Raw genomic sequence first — 17,350 nt, 5'->3', positions numbered from 1 at the left:
GAGAATTTATCGGAATAAATAAGATAGTGAAAAGAAAAAGATTGGTGGACTTTTCCTTCGAATTGTATGTTGTCATAATGTCCCGAATGTATAATGTGTGCGCCATTCATATTCAGTGTGGTGGCCACGTGTTGACAAAAGCCGTTAAATAAAAAGACAAAAAGAAAATGTGGTATTGCCAGTGCGTAGTGTACAGTCAGAGCTCTGTAAATTACTGATAGTCAGATGCGTGTTTCCGTTGCGTATTAATCATATAGGAGGATAACTTGTAACTGAAGTGTGAGTACTAGGATCCATGTTACTCGATAAATAACAATGAATCCACTCGCTTGGCAGATCACTCATCTTGCAGGCCTGACTGCTTGATGCCATAGTATGAGCAGGGCATGTGGGTGCCTCTCAGAAGAACTTCCTGGAGAGGGCATTGGTGACAGAGAAGAGGGTGGAATTGGGGATGCCACTCCTAGCATGAAATACTCATAACCTGTAACGGGTTTGGTGGGTCCGGAATCTCTTGCAGTTATCTTCGATTGACATGGCGTCTACCCTAGGTGAAGAGGCTAGGCAGCACACCCTTCGCCTTGCCACAATCAATATCATTGAGATAAGGGCACCACACAAACTGGCAATGTTACAACGCACGCTCGACGTGGAGGACATCGACGTGGCCCTCTTACAGGAAGTATGCGTAGCTAGTTTCTCTGCGTTCTACGGATATACCGCCCACATCTCCCACGCCTCTTCTACCGATCTACCGATTGTGGTGTAGCTGTCCTGCTACGGAAAGGCTTGGCGGCTAAGGACGTACTGTACCTACCGAGTGCAAAGCCATGGCCGTAACTGTCAACGGTGTACGACTCATCAATGTATATGCCCCTTCAGGATCAGGGAGACGGAGGGATCGGGCCCGCTATTTTCGGAAGACATTACGCGTCTCAGTATGGGTCACATAGACGATATGGTGACCAGAGGAGATTCTAACTGCACTTTATCTCCGTCTCATCAGCGGCCACATCACGTCCCGTCTGCGGCATTGGAAATGCTAGTGCGTGACCTCCACCTGATCGACACGTGGCGCCACATCCATGGCTCAGCTCCTGGTTACACCCATTATACAAGTCATTCGTCAAGTCGGTTAGACAGGGTTTACGTCACAAGCATCCTTTCGACGGCGACGAGAGGAGCAGAGCTCTGGCCAACTGCATTTCCAACATTTCCCTCCAACTCGCACGTGTTTGGCCCAGTAGGTCCTCCTGGAAACCGAACGTCGCCCATCTGGACGAGCAGGCATATAAAGGTGCTATCGAAGAGTCGTGGTCGTTACCAATCGACCCTCAGTTTGTGGAGTGAATGTGCGAAGCCTGCTCTTAGGCGCACCTTTATGGCTTATGGCCAGGAAGCGGCGGCATGGAGGAGGAGCACGGAAAACTTTTATTACACCGTCCTACGTGAATGTCTTGCTATGGAGCCCTCACCTGACAGGCAGGTCATTGTCAATCGCGCGAAAGCGCAGCTCGTCTCCTTAGCACGCTATCATTTAGGGGGCGCTGTTATACGGTCGCGTGCTCCAGACAGGCTACAGTCGGAAAGGCCATCTATGCAGCAAGTGCTCTTAGAGCGCAGGAGGCGCCGTAAGGCGCTGGTAACCGACATGATAACGGACGACGGTCAACACGTGGTAGAACAAGCAGATATAGCAGAAGCCATCTATGGGCATTACGCTCACATTTATGCAGCAGTGCTCCCTGATTTGGCGACGGTAGACACCGTTTCTGCACATGTCCACGGTATAGTTCCACCAGACATGGTACCGACTTTACTGGGAGTAGTGACAGAAGAGGAAGGGCTCGACGCCATTGGTAAAGGTGCTGCCCATAAATCACCAGCAATCGTTGGACTACCATTAGAGTTCTACCGAGTCTTTAAACAACTGCCTGCACCGTTCTTGGAAGGACTGATTATACCCATCCATAAGCCGAAGGGACGGAATTATGTCCGCGATTATCACCTCTTAACGTTATTGAACAGCGACTTCAAGATCTTTTCGAGGCTGCTATCAGAACGTATTCGCGGCATACTCTCGCGCGTCCTGTCCAGCGATCAGACGTCCTTGTGGGGACCCAGCAACATCAGAACTGCGTTATGTCGTTACAGTGATCTCATCTCCCTTGCACAGGTGAGACGTTTGCCGGCAACCCTGCCGTCTATCGACTTTAGCCAGGCTTCAGATCGTGTGGGCCACACTTTCCTCACGGCCGTTCTACGGCCCATGGAATACTCCGATCCTTTTATCACAGTGTTGACACGCCTTCTGCATGGTGTTACTTCTCGAGTTCTTGTTAATGGAAGAATGACGGCACCCATGCCGATCTGCCGATCAGTACTACAGGGATGTCCATTATCTACATTGTTATTTGCACTGGCCTCCGAACCTTTGTTGTGTAGTCTCCGAGAGAGGCTCACTGGGATACAGTTTGGCTGCTCCATCTATCGCTGCACCGAATATGCGGATGATTTGATGATCGTCATACGTGGAGCTGCCGATTTGGAGGCGGCTTTGGACTCGATTGCAACCTACGGTACAGCTTCTGGTAGCCAAATCAACGTTGACAAGTCCGTCGCCTTGAGCGTCAGGGTTGGGCTACCGCAGGAACACATTGCCCCTTTACGCTTCAGTGATACTATCCGCTGCTTGGGCTTAGATTTCATGAACGACATGCGACGCGCGACGACGCTCAATTATCGACGCCTTCTTTACGAAATTCGGGTCGGAATTGCAAATCAGCGCTTGCGGTCCCTCAACATCGTTCAGCGGGCGCATTATGCCAATGTATACCTTGCGTCCTGCGTACCGCATGTCGCCCAAATGCTACCCATTCCGAACCCCTTAGCGCGTATCATTATGGGAACGCTGGGATACTTCGTCAGCGCTGGTATGTTACTGAAGATCAGATACGTATCTCTTACTCTCCCCAAGGAAAAAGGTGGTCTGGGCCTTGTTAATGTACATGACAGGCCGTTGCCCTCTATGTTAGCTCACATTTATGTCTGCTGCGCCGTTGTCCTAGAAGCCTGACGAGTTTGCTTCTGACGGAGCTACGACCTGCTTCACTAAGAGCGGCGGTGCCACTACAGGACATCCCAGCGCCCCTCTTTTATATAGGACGTTTCTATTTAGAACAAAGTTATTCCAGTGCAGTGCTCACGACACCACGAATGGCCACAACTCGACGCCTATATCACGACATGCTGCAACGCCGTCCCCTTAATGTGGTCGAACTAAAATAACCTGATGTACGGTGGCGCGTGGTGTGGAAGACTGTACACGATGCCATGCTTGATTGCGATGTTATTTCCCGATGGTACGTAGTCATTAATGGGAAGCTGGAGACACAAGAACGCCTCTACAATATCCACAAGGCAGAATCTCCCAATTGTGTGGGTTGTAATACAGTAGATTCTGACGAGGACTGCCTCAGCTGTGGAGAAACGGAGCTGATTTGGCACCTAGTGCGGCAGATGCTGGCTTATCTCTTGCGAGTTACGCTGGAGCATATGTCTGCACGCACGCTATTGTTTCCAGATGAGACATTTTACCGCAAGACTCGGACCAACTGCGTCACCTGGATACGTGGACATGCGGTACATTGTCTCGATCGTGACAAGAGACAAGAATTTACTCGACTTCTGGCTCTGTTTGCAAGAACGACTTCACGCTATTGCCGGGCGTACCAGATATCGAAGATGCTTCGCAAACTACTATGGAGCACCTTTCACAGCCCTTCGTGTAGTTGGAATGTTCCAGGCAGTGGTAGAAGAGGTCAGAACGAAGTGCAGACGATCATACATGGAACTGTCTCTATCAGTGGGCGCAGTTGCTGGGAAGCCTGACTACGAAGTGGTAGCATTATTTTCATGTTATTTATGTTTACTATCTTCGATGGTGTCTTAATTCTGTTTTAGTTTTCCAGCCTGGACTATCCGTGACTGTTCGCACATTGATATCTATATGTCCATACCGTACATAAAAAAATTTAAAGAAAACGTTCCGCACCCTACTAGAAATACCCTTCCCCCACTTCTTTTCATCGTGTTTTTGTGGGTTGGCGCACACACATTTTTGATGGGGGATGGTTACGTATAGTTAGGATGGCAACGCCTGAAGAGGTAAGAGTTCATTTTTGTTTGGCAGGGACGCAAGTGGAGGTGCCCCGTAGTGATGGCTATGATTTTGTTTTATTTCTTTTTGTTTGGTACCCCACAACAAATCTAATATAAAACAGCAAAAAATATAAAAAAAGATTTAAAAAAGTGGTAGAGCACTTGCTCGTGAAAGGAAAAGGCACCGAGTTCGATTCTCGGTCCGGCACACAGTTTTAATCTGCCAGGAAGTTTCATATCAGCGCACACTCCGCTGCAGAGTGAAAATTTCATTCTGGCTTATCCAGGCTAGCCAGCTCACCGGCCTTTTTCATTAATTCCGCGGGCGGAATCGATCCGCGGCCGATGCTCCCCCTCGAATCACGAAAGCGGCGTGCTAATGCGCGCAGCTATCCAAGCATGTTTTAGAATAGTGGAAGGTACGCATGAAAATAAAATTAAAAAAAAGGGGCACGATAATGTGTAGTCAATACATGACAAAGACCGAGCAGCACGTGGCCGAAAGGTCGTGTAGTTTTAACTCTTTGACGTAGTTGGAAGCCAGTGAAGAGTTTATTGGATATAGGTTACGAATTCGACAGTTTCGGAATACTTACAGTTAAGATTTATACAGCGTAAAGCAGCAGCCATGGTCTTCAATACTGAACAGCAGCGAATACCTGATGCTTACATGCATGTCTGAAAGAACTGACACTGTTCACGATCCACGGCTGCACGAAGTACTTTCGAAATTAATTCGCTGATTGCGATTCCCTTGAAATCAGCTGCGTTAGGCGTAAGTCTACTTCCCGAGAGTGACATATGAAGCTCTGTGCCTGATCGTGACTCGAACTTGGATTGTGATAATCTCTATAGGTCACTATTGGGTAGTAGATGTCAAGGAAATCGCAATCGGTGAATAAATCTTAAAGAAAACCTAACGGATGTTTGTGGGAGAACACAAATGTGACCACTAATGACTCTTCGGAATGAAGTGAAACATATTTTACAGCGTTAAACAAACTAATTGTGATTTTACAAGACGTCTCAACCACGATGAGGCAAAATCGCTACGTCAAATAATAAACCGAAACCGACTGCTAACCTGCTCCTGTAGTTCCCGCGTTGCTTTTACAGTTTACACTGACATTTTTTGCTGATTTTGAAAGAGTTAACTGGATGACAGAAATATTTCCTGAATTTATAAAAGTGCGATAATTTGTGACGTGGTGTAAACGAAGCTGTCATCTAGGCTCTATTATTTTACAACTTCCAAGGTTACTTCTGGCGTCTAAAACGCCGAAGTAATGGGTCAGTCACGTCTTTCTGTCCTTGCACAAGATGCCGCAGTCACTACCGGGAAAGCTGTGATACCTGACGTCCTTTCCCTGAATCCTGCTTGCAACGTTAGCAATCGTAATTGTTTCCGTAGAAGATGCGCACGGCCAGAAAGGCTACACCATCTGATTCACCGTGCTGACGTACGCCTAAGCCGTGGGAATTTTTTCAGAACATTTGTCGACAATGGTAGAGGGGAATACAACCACTCTGTCCTCTACATCTACACCTACATCAACCTCCACAACCTATTCATTGTACAGGGCATGGCGGAGGGTACCTCGTACCAGTATTACCAGTTTTCTTTCCTAATCCATTCCCGTACTCTTTTTCTCGTGATCCCTGTGTCAGATATGCGTTTGTGGTAGCATAATGGTGTAAAGTCACATTCGACCATAGGTCCACTAAATTCAGTCGGATTAAGCGAGATCTACGTCGTCTTTCTTCCAGCTTCTTAACCTATCATTTAAGTTCTCAAGTATTTGCCTTAAAATTTCATCTGGACTATATCGATCTATAACGATCCTTGCAGCACGTCTTTGAAATTGTTCTATTTCTGTTGTCGTACTAACTTCACGAGACCTCTATGCACAGAAGCAGTAATCTAGAATTGGTCGCACTGAGAGCTTGTATGTGATTTCCTTTATACATACGCCACATCTTCCCAGAATACTTCCAAAATGTCTGAAATTTCATTCCCCTCACCTAGTAATGAGTTACATGATTCCTTTTCATACTTTTCTTAGTATTACCCCTAAATATTTACACGATATGACGTGCTCGAAATGTTCACCATTAAACTTGCAACCGGATAAGGTAAAAGCGAGATGGGTGCTGTACATTTTTTCAAATTAATTTTTGTCAATGTATATAAACACTTAAATTGCAATAAATTTGGGCAAGACTGGTGTTTGAACACTGTATATTGTTACAGAAATTATCGTATTACAAAAAACTTTGTAACAAAGGAAAATTCTTATGATATAAAATGACTTGTAAATTTCAAGAAAATATTAAATGGTGGGCAGGTTGCCGCAGAAGGGAGGAGCAGATGGCCAGTTGCAAAAGACACTGAAAATGACATTCAGTCTGATTTTTGTTTTTAAGTTTATTTTTAAATCGTCCTCACAGACAGCACATGTTCTCCTAGAGTCATCTAGAACATCCTACACACTGAATCCAATCAGAGGTAGTAGACTTTTCCTGATCAAGTTCAAGGCACTCTACACATTCTTTTTCTTCATAATTTAATTCGTTGGAACAACTACTGTGTAGGTAAATGTCATCATCATCTTCTGAAATTGTGTCTTTAAACAGAAGCTTCTTTGGCGATGTTTTTCCCTCTGGTTTTGGGAAGTTGATTTCTTTTAGGTGCTTCATTCGTTTGTGCACAGACTTTTCCTTCCTTCTTTTCTTCAGTGACTTTCTTTCTTTTCGCTGCCATAAACTGATTCCTTTCTTTCGGATTTACTTTGCTGAGGTAGTGCAGGAACAGGTGAGTTTTGATGGAGTTTCTCCATGAGGAGTCACTGAGTCGTCATTTTCACTGCAATGCCGTTTGTAGTTGGTCGAATAGTAGCCAAATTTGTGTAATCTTTGCAAGTAGAATGGGTCCTTCTAACAAATTTGTTTCAGGCGTTGATGTTGGTTGCTGATCTGGAGTCAAATCATCAGATACGTCTTCAATCGTTGGCAGTTGAGCCTCAGTATTATTAATGTCGCAAACAAAGGCGTGATTTGGAGTTGCTGCTCTATCAAGCGGGATAAATTCTAGTGGCTGTAAACACGGATACACTGGATAATTACAGCACGAGTCCGTAAACTGAAGAGGAACTCTCCAAACTGCTGCCTTGTCTTTGCTTCCAATAGCTGCAATCCATGAATGACAAGCCTCTTCAAAGTAAGATTTTAGCTCCTTGAAAAATGATCGGTCAAGTAGCTATATAAAGTGTTCCGTTTGACTAGGCAAACAAACTATCGACAACTAGATCCAAATATGTGGCAGAATTCATACGAGAGTCATGACCATCTAGCAGAAGCAGAGCAGGGCCAGGTGCCTTTCTAGGAAGGAAATGGTTTTTGAACCAATCCATGAATCACTCAGCAGGAAATAACTGTTATTGTCTCTTCTTTTTTCAGCAGAAGTAATAACATGGACATCTTTGCTTCCTTTTGCTGCCACAACCTCTCTATGTCATTGTTTAACTGTAGACCAGTTTCGTCTACCTGGTTTATCTAAAAGCACTTTTCTGTCAACGCTTTTGTCAATGGATCGATGTAAGAACTGACTTCGTCTCTGTTCATTCCAATCGCTCTGGCAACAGAAAGCACTTGCGCTTTTCTGATGCTTAGGTCTGCATTGCGTTCTAAAAATGAGAGAAGCTAGCTGCACGGTTCTTTTCTTGATTAATTTATTTTTCAATCCCCTCTGATCAACTAAACTGAATGCTATTAGTTTGAGGTCTGACGGTTTGGGAGCAAGGCCACGTACTCAGTATTTCTTTACATGGGCAACTAATTTCCTTTCTACATCTTCACCCAAGTATGATGTGTCACAACCTGCTTTCCTAAAATTGCCTTTAGCAAGTTTTCTCCTTAGTGATCGTTGTGGTATACTTTTTTACCTTCGAGCGGCTCTCCTTTTAGCATTGCCTTCCTCTTCGACTAGTCTCAAGGCCTCTATTAGATCTTCTGCAGTTTTATTCCCCTGTCTGTTGTCCTAATGCGTTTTTTTTATTTTTCTGTAAAAGAAAATCGTATAGACTTAGCATTGCAACATCGGGGCACATTACTCGACCCACATAACCTACAAGGTTCCTATCGCACAATCTAAATACGAGTTATAAGCTACCAGCGCTGTATCTACTAGTGAAAAAGAATGTGAAAAATTGGACTCGAAACTCAAATTTCTTAAATTTCTCCTCTGTTTTCCACTCCTGAAGTACAAAAATTGCGAGTAAACTGATCTGACCAGCGGTTGCGACAGCAATGAGCGACTCGCGCTCAACAACGTCTGCTTAGGAATTTCTTTGAAGTGCAGAATCAGTTCCCACGCGTGATCTGTCCCGCTTTTACCCGACTGTATCGTTCTTTCTTTCTGTTATAGGCACTGTCTTCATACACATGTAAGGACGCTTGGCATTCACTTGGAAATGTCCAAGTCTTCTTACAGTTCCTTTCGATCGTCGTACGGAAATTGTGCAAGAGAAGGGCCAATTACGCTGTCTACAATTTGCCTTTATCAAAGCTGGCTAATCAGGACACTCGTACTTGTTATAACTCCAACCACTAGAGTTTTTATATCCTATCACGGGCGTTGTTTCTTTCGTAGGGTATAGTTCAACTTCTGCTACATAATACTGAGATAAACAGCTTTTTCTTTCATGCGAGTTTTAACGCAGGTGGCTACAATGAGTCACCAATATTTTGAGTTGGGTTTCTCCGTACGTTTTATACTGCATCTCCCGCCGTGTTGTTGTAGAAAGGCTTTCCGAAGGGTCTTCGTTAAAAGCAAGGACAAGGGGCTGCTTTTTCCGGCAGCCTACGCAGTGTCTTGGGCGTAACATTGTGTCCGCTAGATGTTCTGCTGTATGTTTCATCCTCACACGAGACAGCGTGGCGTGCCATCGTAAATTCTCCTTTCCCTCAGAACTGTGTCTCATAGATCGGGCCAGGGAAATTACTTGCATGCAATTACTAGTGTGAGTGTTAGTGGTTTATATTTACGAAATGCTGGCTTATTTCTTACATCTACATATTAATGAAATTCGTTCAATTTCATATTAACTAGGTAGTGTGACATATCAAGTTAACCAGAATTGTATCAGAATTCAATGTAAGGGTACCTTCCGTCACACACCGTAAGGTGGCTTGCAAAGAATTAATATAGATTAAAATGGACAGATGTCATCATACGCTGTCCGATCAAAAGTTTCCATATGCCTATCAGTGGACATCAATACGTGGAGTGTCCATCCTCGCCTTTATGATGGTTTAAACTCTGCAGAGAAAACTTTCCATGAGACGTCTGAATGTTAGTGGATGAATGGCAGCCAATTCTACTTCAGGAGCCATAAACAGACATGGTAATAGTGTTAGGCACTAGGGTGGGGAGTGAAGTCGACGTTCCAGCTCATTCCAAAGGTGCTCCTCTGGGCTCATGTCAGTACTCTGAACAGGCCATTCCATACTGGAAGTCTTATTGTCCGCAAATCATTGCCTCACAAATCCTGCTTTAGGACAGGATGCTACGTCATGCTGATACCAATTGTTTCTCTACTGTTCGCAGTACATACTGCTGCAAAACGAGTTCATATCGCTACGCACTTAGTGTTATCTTAAGAGCAATAATGGGACCATATCCTAACCACCGAAAAACAATCCAATATATTAACAACACCTCCTGCTTACTTTACTGTTAGCACTAAACATGATATTAGATAAGGGTGTCCAGCCTTTGCCAAATCCAAACTCTGCCGTCGGATTGCCACAGGGTAAAGCGTGATTCATCACTGCAAACCATTCGTTTGCAGTCATCCACTGTCCAATTGCATCCATCTTTATACCACCGGAAGCGCTGCTTAGCTTTGACTACAGAGATCTGTGGATGATAAGGAATTGCTCTGCCATTATATCCCGTTCGTTTTCACTCCCTATGATAAATAATTGTGCTGGCTGGACTGATAGTAGTGTAATATTTCTGGCTTTACTGCATCATATTTATCTACAAGAAGCTCTTCTTAAAGCAGTGTAGAAGGCAGCAGTGGCAAGATGACGTAATATGACATGAGGAACCGGTGACAGATCATTCGTTCACCACGGGTATCGCGAGAAAGACAACCTAAATTACGGTCCTTCTCAACGATTGACTTCTGTTATCAATAGCAGAAAAACTAAACAGTGAATTTACTTGCATTTCATACAGAAGCATCTCTCAATGGCAGGCTATCATTCCATTACCTCAAAAGTGTTAACAGCCAGCAGAATAATAAACAACAGCTAAACGAAAAGGAGACGAAGCACTTCGGAGATCTTCTGATCGCGCCTAACTTGGATAGCGGGCGAAGTATTTCAGCTGTAAGATCACAGCTGGTTCTACAGTCTCAAAGACAGACATATTGTCTGCCTTGCTCGGTATCTGTTAAGAACTTAGTTAGCGATCTCTCGTTATTTGGACTTGTAATTGAGAAAAATTTGTTAGTAATTACGCAAATACACAGTACATTGTTTTGCTTATTTTCTATGAAAGTGTGAAGAATGGAAATTACTTGTGTTTCGTAAAGGGGACTATAATTTTGCAGTTCTTCGTATTCTGCTAATAATAATCGAGTGGCATCTCGTTTAAACACATCAGTTCATACTTAATTATTTATAGAATACCGGTTGCTTGCTAACAGTTTATTTCGGTCTCAAGATAACAGACACACGACCTTCGAACCGTTTTCTGTACAGGGGACAATAGCTATAGAAGAGAGCACGTTGGCTAACATTATTCAGAACTTACGCATTCTTCTGCATAGCCACGTCGCCAGTTTTGTAAAGGCCTCGTCGCTACTGCTGTTATGGTAGGCCGAGTTTGTGAGTTCGTGAAATGACTTATGGTGCAGTACACCGCTAATACGAGTGATTTCTTCTGCAAATTTCTTGCGATTTCTTACAAATAAACTACTGGCCATTAAAATTGCTACACCACGAAGATGACGTGCCACAGACGCGAAATTTAACCGACAGGAAGATGATGCTGTGATATGCAAATGATTAGCTTTTCAGAGCATTCACACAAGGTTGGCACCGCTAGCAATACCTACAACGTGCTGACATGAGGAAAGTTTTCAACCGATTTCTCATACACAAACAGCAGTTGACCGGCGTTGCCTGGTGAAACGTTGTTGTGGTGCCTCGTGTAAGGAGGAAAAATGAGTACCATCACGTTTCCGACTTTGATAAAGGTCGGATTGTAGCCTATCGCGATTGCGGTTTATCGTATCGCGACATTGCTACTCGCGTTGGTCGAGATACAATGACTGTTAGCAGAATATGGAATCGGTGGGTTCAGGAGGGTAATACGGAACGCCGTGCTGGATCCCAACGGCCTCATATCACAACCAGTCGAGATGACAGGCATCTGATCCGCATGGCAGTAACGGATCGTGCAGCCACGTCTCGATCCCTGAGTCAACAGTTGGGGATGTTTGCAAGACAACAACCATCTGCACGAACAGTTCGGCGACGTTTGCAGCAGCATGGACTATCAGCTCGGAGACCATGGCTGCAGTTACCCTTGACGATGCATCACAGACAGGAGCGCCTGCGATGGTGTACTCAACGACGAACCTGGGTGCATGAATGGCAAAACGTCATTTTTTCAGATGAATCCAGGTTCTGTTTACAGCATCATGATGGTCGCATCGGTGTTTGGCGACGTCGCGGTGAATGCAAATTGGAAGCGTGTATTCGTCATCGCCATACTGGCGTATCACCCGGCGTGATGGTATGGGGTACGACTGGTTACACGTCTCGGTCACCTCTTGTTCGCATTGATGGCACTTTGAACAGTGGGCGTTACATTTCAGATGTGTTACAACACGTGGCGCTATCCTTCATTCGATCCCAGCGAAACCCTACATTTCAGCAGGATAATGCACGACCGCATGTTGCAGATACTGTACGGGCCTTTCTGGATACGGAATATGTTCGACTGCTGGCCTAGCCAGCACATTCTCTAGATCTCTCACCAACTGAAAACGTCTGGTCAATGGTGGCCGAGCAACTGGCTCGTCACAATACGCCAGTCACTACTCTTGATGAACTGTGGTATCGTGTTAAAGCTGCATGGGCAGCTGTCTGTACACGCCATCCAAGCTCTGTTTCACTCAATGCCCAGGCGTATCAAGGCCGTTATTACGGCCAGAGGTGGTTGTTGTCTGTACTGATGTCTCAGGATCTATGCACCCAAATTGCGTGAAAATGTAATCACATGTCAGTTCTAGTATAATATATGTGTTCAATGAATACCCGTTTATCATCTGTATTTCGTCTTGGTGTAGCAATTTTAATGGCCAGTAGTGTACCATCCGCAGTGCTCGTCGGTCCCTATCCGTCAGTACACGAGCTCTGCCTGCTCTTGGTTTATCTGTGTTTGTTCCTTCGGATTTCCACTTCACAATGATATCGTCGAAGCCGACTTGAGTAGTTTTACACGGATTAAAATGTTCGTGATGATGAGTTACTCAGGTGATATCGATGGACTAGTCAGTCCACGTTCGAAGTCAGGAAATCCTCCTGGTCCTATCGATCTGTTGTTTCAGTGCCTCTGCTGACAAGACGACACACTCCACCTCCTTTATATCCGACGGGTAGATCTCTAGTGACATCGTCAGACCAGTTCCACATCACATATCAGTGTTTTGATGCTTTTGACAAGGAAATGCAGATGTAAATGCAGATGTGTAGAAGTTGTCGTAAGTGAATCTTGCGTTCTAAAAGAAATGTAAAGGGGCCGTTACTATCGTGATAATACTTGCATAGAACCCTGGGACTATTAGCAGTTGACGCTTTTATATATGTTACGTACTGAGAAATCTGCTACGAAATGCAGCAAATCTTGCAGCTTATCAGTGAATAGTATAAAGACTGGCAGATGAATCTCAGAAACAAGTAAAAAGTAATATGATGCACGTAAACAGACTACATCATCGTAAATCAGTCACTTGCCTCATTCACAATCGTCACACATCGGGAAATTTGTGTACAGCATGTGTGAAACTGGGACGGCCATATAAATCTAACCGTGGTAGAGTCAGTTGTCAGAATGAGCTTTATCAGAAGAGTCGAAGCTAATCGCGAAGGAAGGCGATTACAAGACGCACGTTCCACTAATTGAATTTTGTGCTGGACTATTTCTAAGATTTTCGGTAGAGATGGAGATTCAAAGTAGAGTTGCGCGATTATTCACGTGTAAGTTTAATCAACATGGAGCGTCGCGAATAAAGAAACGTCAACTGGAGGCTTACAAAAACTGCACTTTGCTTTGCACAGAGCGTTATTCTCGAAATTCCAAGAGCGCGCGTTCCATTAGTAATCAAGAATTGTATTACTGCTTCGGCTCACATCTAGCGTTACGACCACGAAGGTAGTGTTAGGGAAATTCGGATATTTACAGAAAGCTACCAAAATCGTTCTTCCCACACATAATTCGCAGAAGAAACAGGAGAGGAAGAAAATTAAACTGGTAACCAATGAACCCACTTTCATATGCTATGCGGTAGCTTGCGTTGAAAAAAAAGAAGTTTTCTACTGCAAACTGGTTGTGTTTCGAGAGATATGTGAAGTTCTGTACTCGACGAAACGTAAAAATATAGCTGAATTACTGAATAGTAAATGCAGTTAGTCATGCCATACGACACGTAGTAGTAACAAAGCAAGGGAAAATTTGCCGATATAACACATGGCTCACACTGGAATCTTCGCATGTGTGGGATTTTACCACCTACATCCATAATTTTCGAACTACTGTGAAGTGTGTGGCAGAGACGTCGTGCGTCCCGGGGAGATTTACTACTGAAATTTCGAGAGAGTGCTTTCCGGGAAGAATCGGACAACAATTACTTCCTCCCATACAGACCTCGCGCAATGACTACGACGAGAAAGTTCGAAAACTTAGATCCAATACAGAGGCTTACCGACTGTCCTTCTTCCCACACGTCATCGCGAGTGGAACAGGGTAGGGGAGATCAGTTCCTGGTACCAGAAGTATCCTCCGCCACACACAATTAGGTACAAGTATGTTGTAGATATAAATTCAGAGGATACTATTCCTTCCACTTACATATGGAGTGCGAAGAGAATGGCTACTTAAACGACTCTGTGTGGCCGTAATTAATCTAATCCTGTCCTTAGGATCTCTACGGAAGTGATACGTAGGGAATGTAGTGCTGAATGAATGCAGCATTTTTTTCTTCTGAGGCTATGATTTATTTGATATGTCTTTCTTTTCAGTACCGGTTTCGCTTTATGAGGCCATTTTCTTCATAATCCTAAATCGGTTGTGAAAAGAAAGAAAGATTAAAAAAGTATAAGGCTAACTATGAAAAATGCCACATTCATTCAATAAATATTTTGCTGTGGCACCCTCCACGAAGAAGACAAATGAAGTATATTCCTAGATTCATCATTTAAAGCTACTTCTTAAAACTTTGTTAGCAGTCTTTCTCAGGACAGCTGGCTTCTATCTTCAAGTGTTTGCCAGTTCAGTTTCTTCAGTATCTCCGCGATACTCTCGCATTTTTCAAAAACCCTCTTGCCTTTCGTGCTGCCCTTGTCTACGTAAGTTCAATATCCTCTCTTAGTTCTACTTGATACGGGTCCCACACATTTGAACGGTATACTAGGATGGGTGGCACGAGTGTTTTGTAAGCAGTCTCCTTTCTAGGCTGATTGCACTTCGATAGCACTCTGCAAATGAAATGAAGTCTGCCGCCTGCTCTATATATGACTGAGCCTGTGTGGTCGGTCCATTTCACATCCCTACAAACTGTTACATTCAGGTATTTCTATGAGCTGACTGTTCCAACTGGGAATCGTTGGTGTTGTGAGGTGCAAAGCTTCGTTTCTGAACATTTAAGTGAAGTTGTGGAACTTTTCATTAATTTTAAATTTTATCAAGATCCCGACTGAATATTTGAGCAACTTGTTTTTCAGTCAGTACTTGGACTCTTCTGTTCAAACCACGCATCTCAGTAGCGGAAATGTAAGGTCTAGGATGACCACAGACAATCTGTGAAAAGTTTCTGGTTGCTATTAACACTGTCTGCAAGATCGTTAATATAAAACGTGAGCTGCAAGTGCTCCAGCACACTTCACTAGGGCACAGCTGGAGTTACCAATGTTGGACATATAGCGTGCACTAAGAAGGATGGCGCGATGTGCCACACAGGTATTACACTCGTGACACTGTTCCACAAACATCTTTTAAAATCCCTAAACTGGTGCACGCTCACTTAAACATACATATTGCTCGCTCACCAGAAAACGCAGGAACTTGTGGTCTACCGGTAAAGCACGTGCCTGCAAGCCGAGGGAACATGGAATCGAACCCCAGTCAGACCACGGATTATTTCACTCTACGTTTATTCTAACTTTCACCTTTCAACCTTTTCAAGAGACGTCAGGAACGACACATGGTTTGGCTTCCAAGCTAAACTATAAGTCCCCTTTCCCCGATAGAATTGTTGGGATGGGGACAGACAAGTCATTGGAGTGGTGGGCAATTGAAAGACTTGCACCAGGCGTTTGAGTCACAAGCAGAATCGTTTTATAAATGTACACACACATGTTTTAAGTAAGGAAACTGTTATTGTTGTTGTTGTTGTCTTCAGTTCAGAGACTGGTTTGATGCAGCTCTCCATGCTACTCTATCCTGTGCAAGCTTCTTCATCTCCCAGTACTTACTGCAACCTACATCCTTCTGAATCTGTTTAGTGTATTCATCTCTTGGTCTCCCTCTTCGATTTTTACCCTCCACGCTGCCCTCAATACTAAATTGGTGGTCTCTTGATGCCTCAGAACATGTCCTACCAACCGATCCCTTCTTATAGTCAAGTTTTGCCACAAATATCTCTTCTCCCCAATTCTATTCAATACCTCCTCATTAGTTATGTGATCTACTCTTTTAATCTTCAGCATTCTTCTGTAGCACCACATTTCGAAAGCTTCTATTCTCTTTTTGTCTAAACTATTTATCGTCCAAGTTTCACTTCCATACATGGCTACACTCCGTTCAAATACTTTCAGAAAAGACTTCCTCACGCTTAAATCTATACTCGATGTTAACAAATTTCTCTTCTTCAGAAACGCTTTCCTTGCCATTGCCAATCTACATTTTATATCCTCTCTACTTCCACCATCCTCAGTTATTTTGCTTCCCAAATAGCAAAACTCAACTAAAAAAACCGAAGAGACTAATACACACTTCCCCGAAGGATATGTATGTTGCAATAAGAACTACCGTCTTGTACTCGTATGCATCTCTCGATGATCACCGGAGTGCCGAAGTAAATGAAAAACTTCTAGCAGATCTATTCGGAATATGTTTGCTCCACTCCTAAATCAGATGTGTTATTTATATTTATGAAGGTATTTGGGGCCGTATCAACAACTGGATTCTTCTGCTCAAACGTACGCAACTCAATAGCGGAAATGTAAGGTCTAGGATGACCACAGACAATGTCATTAAATGCATGATTTAAACTTTCAAACGGAAGATGACATGCGAGAGACGGCGCACTCACATCTTATATCTTCTTCGATGGTTCTCTAGCAAGCGCGTCAGTTACATACTGTATTCTTACATCTGTATTCTTAGTCTGCCCCGCTTCGGGAGGTTAGTAAACTGTCTCCAGAGTATGTTAAACTTTCATGGACGAATGAAGTTGTGCTACGGAAATACAAAGAGACACGGTACAACAAATTTCTGTACAAGCCGTGAATGGAAAAAATTCTGGCTCTTGCCGTTAGCAGTACAGACTATGTCGTATATAATTTCCATTTCACTACTGAATGATATAACTGATGTCATCAGTATCGTTGATCAGTGTTGTACAGAAAACCCACCACAAAGCCAGGCCTACGTTTCGTGGAGGCACCAGCACGCACGGTGCTGTATCGCAGCTGCCATCTTGATACACACATGTTGTTGATCTTGCAGCACGCCGCATTCAGCGTCAAAGAATACAGATAGCGAAGAATCTTCTTATCTATGCTGCTGACGCAAGCCGCCGTGTGGTCTTGCTTGTGCTTCAGTACGAGACTTCCTGCACGCGCGCATAAGCTACTGCATCTACTAATAAACCTGTGACCTCTGTTTCCCAGTGTC

The sequence above is a fragment of the Schistocerca piceifrons genome, chromosome 1 (assembly GCF_021461385.2).
Source record: "Schistocerca piceifrons isolate TAMUIC-IGC-003096 chromosome 1, iqSchPice1.1, whole genome shotgun sequence".
In the NCBI taxonomy this organism is placed as follows: Eukaryota; Metazoa; Arthropoda; class Insecta; order Orthoptera; family Acrididae; genus Schistocerca; species Schistocerca piceifrons.
Note: the sequence above shows the minus strand (reverse complement) of the source record.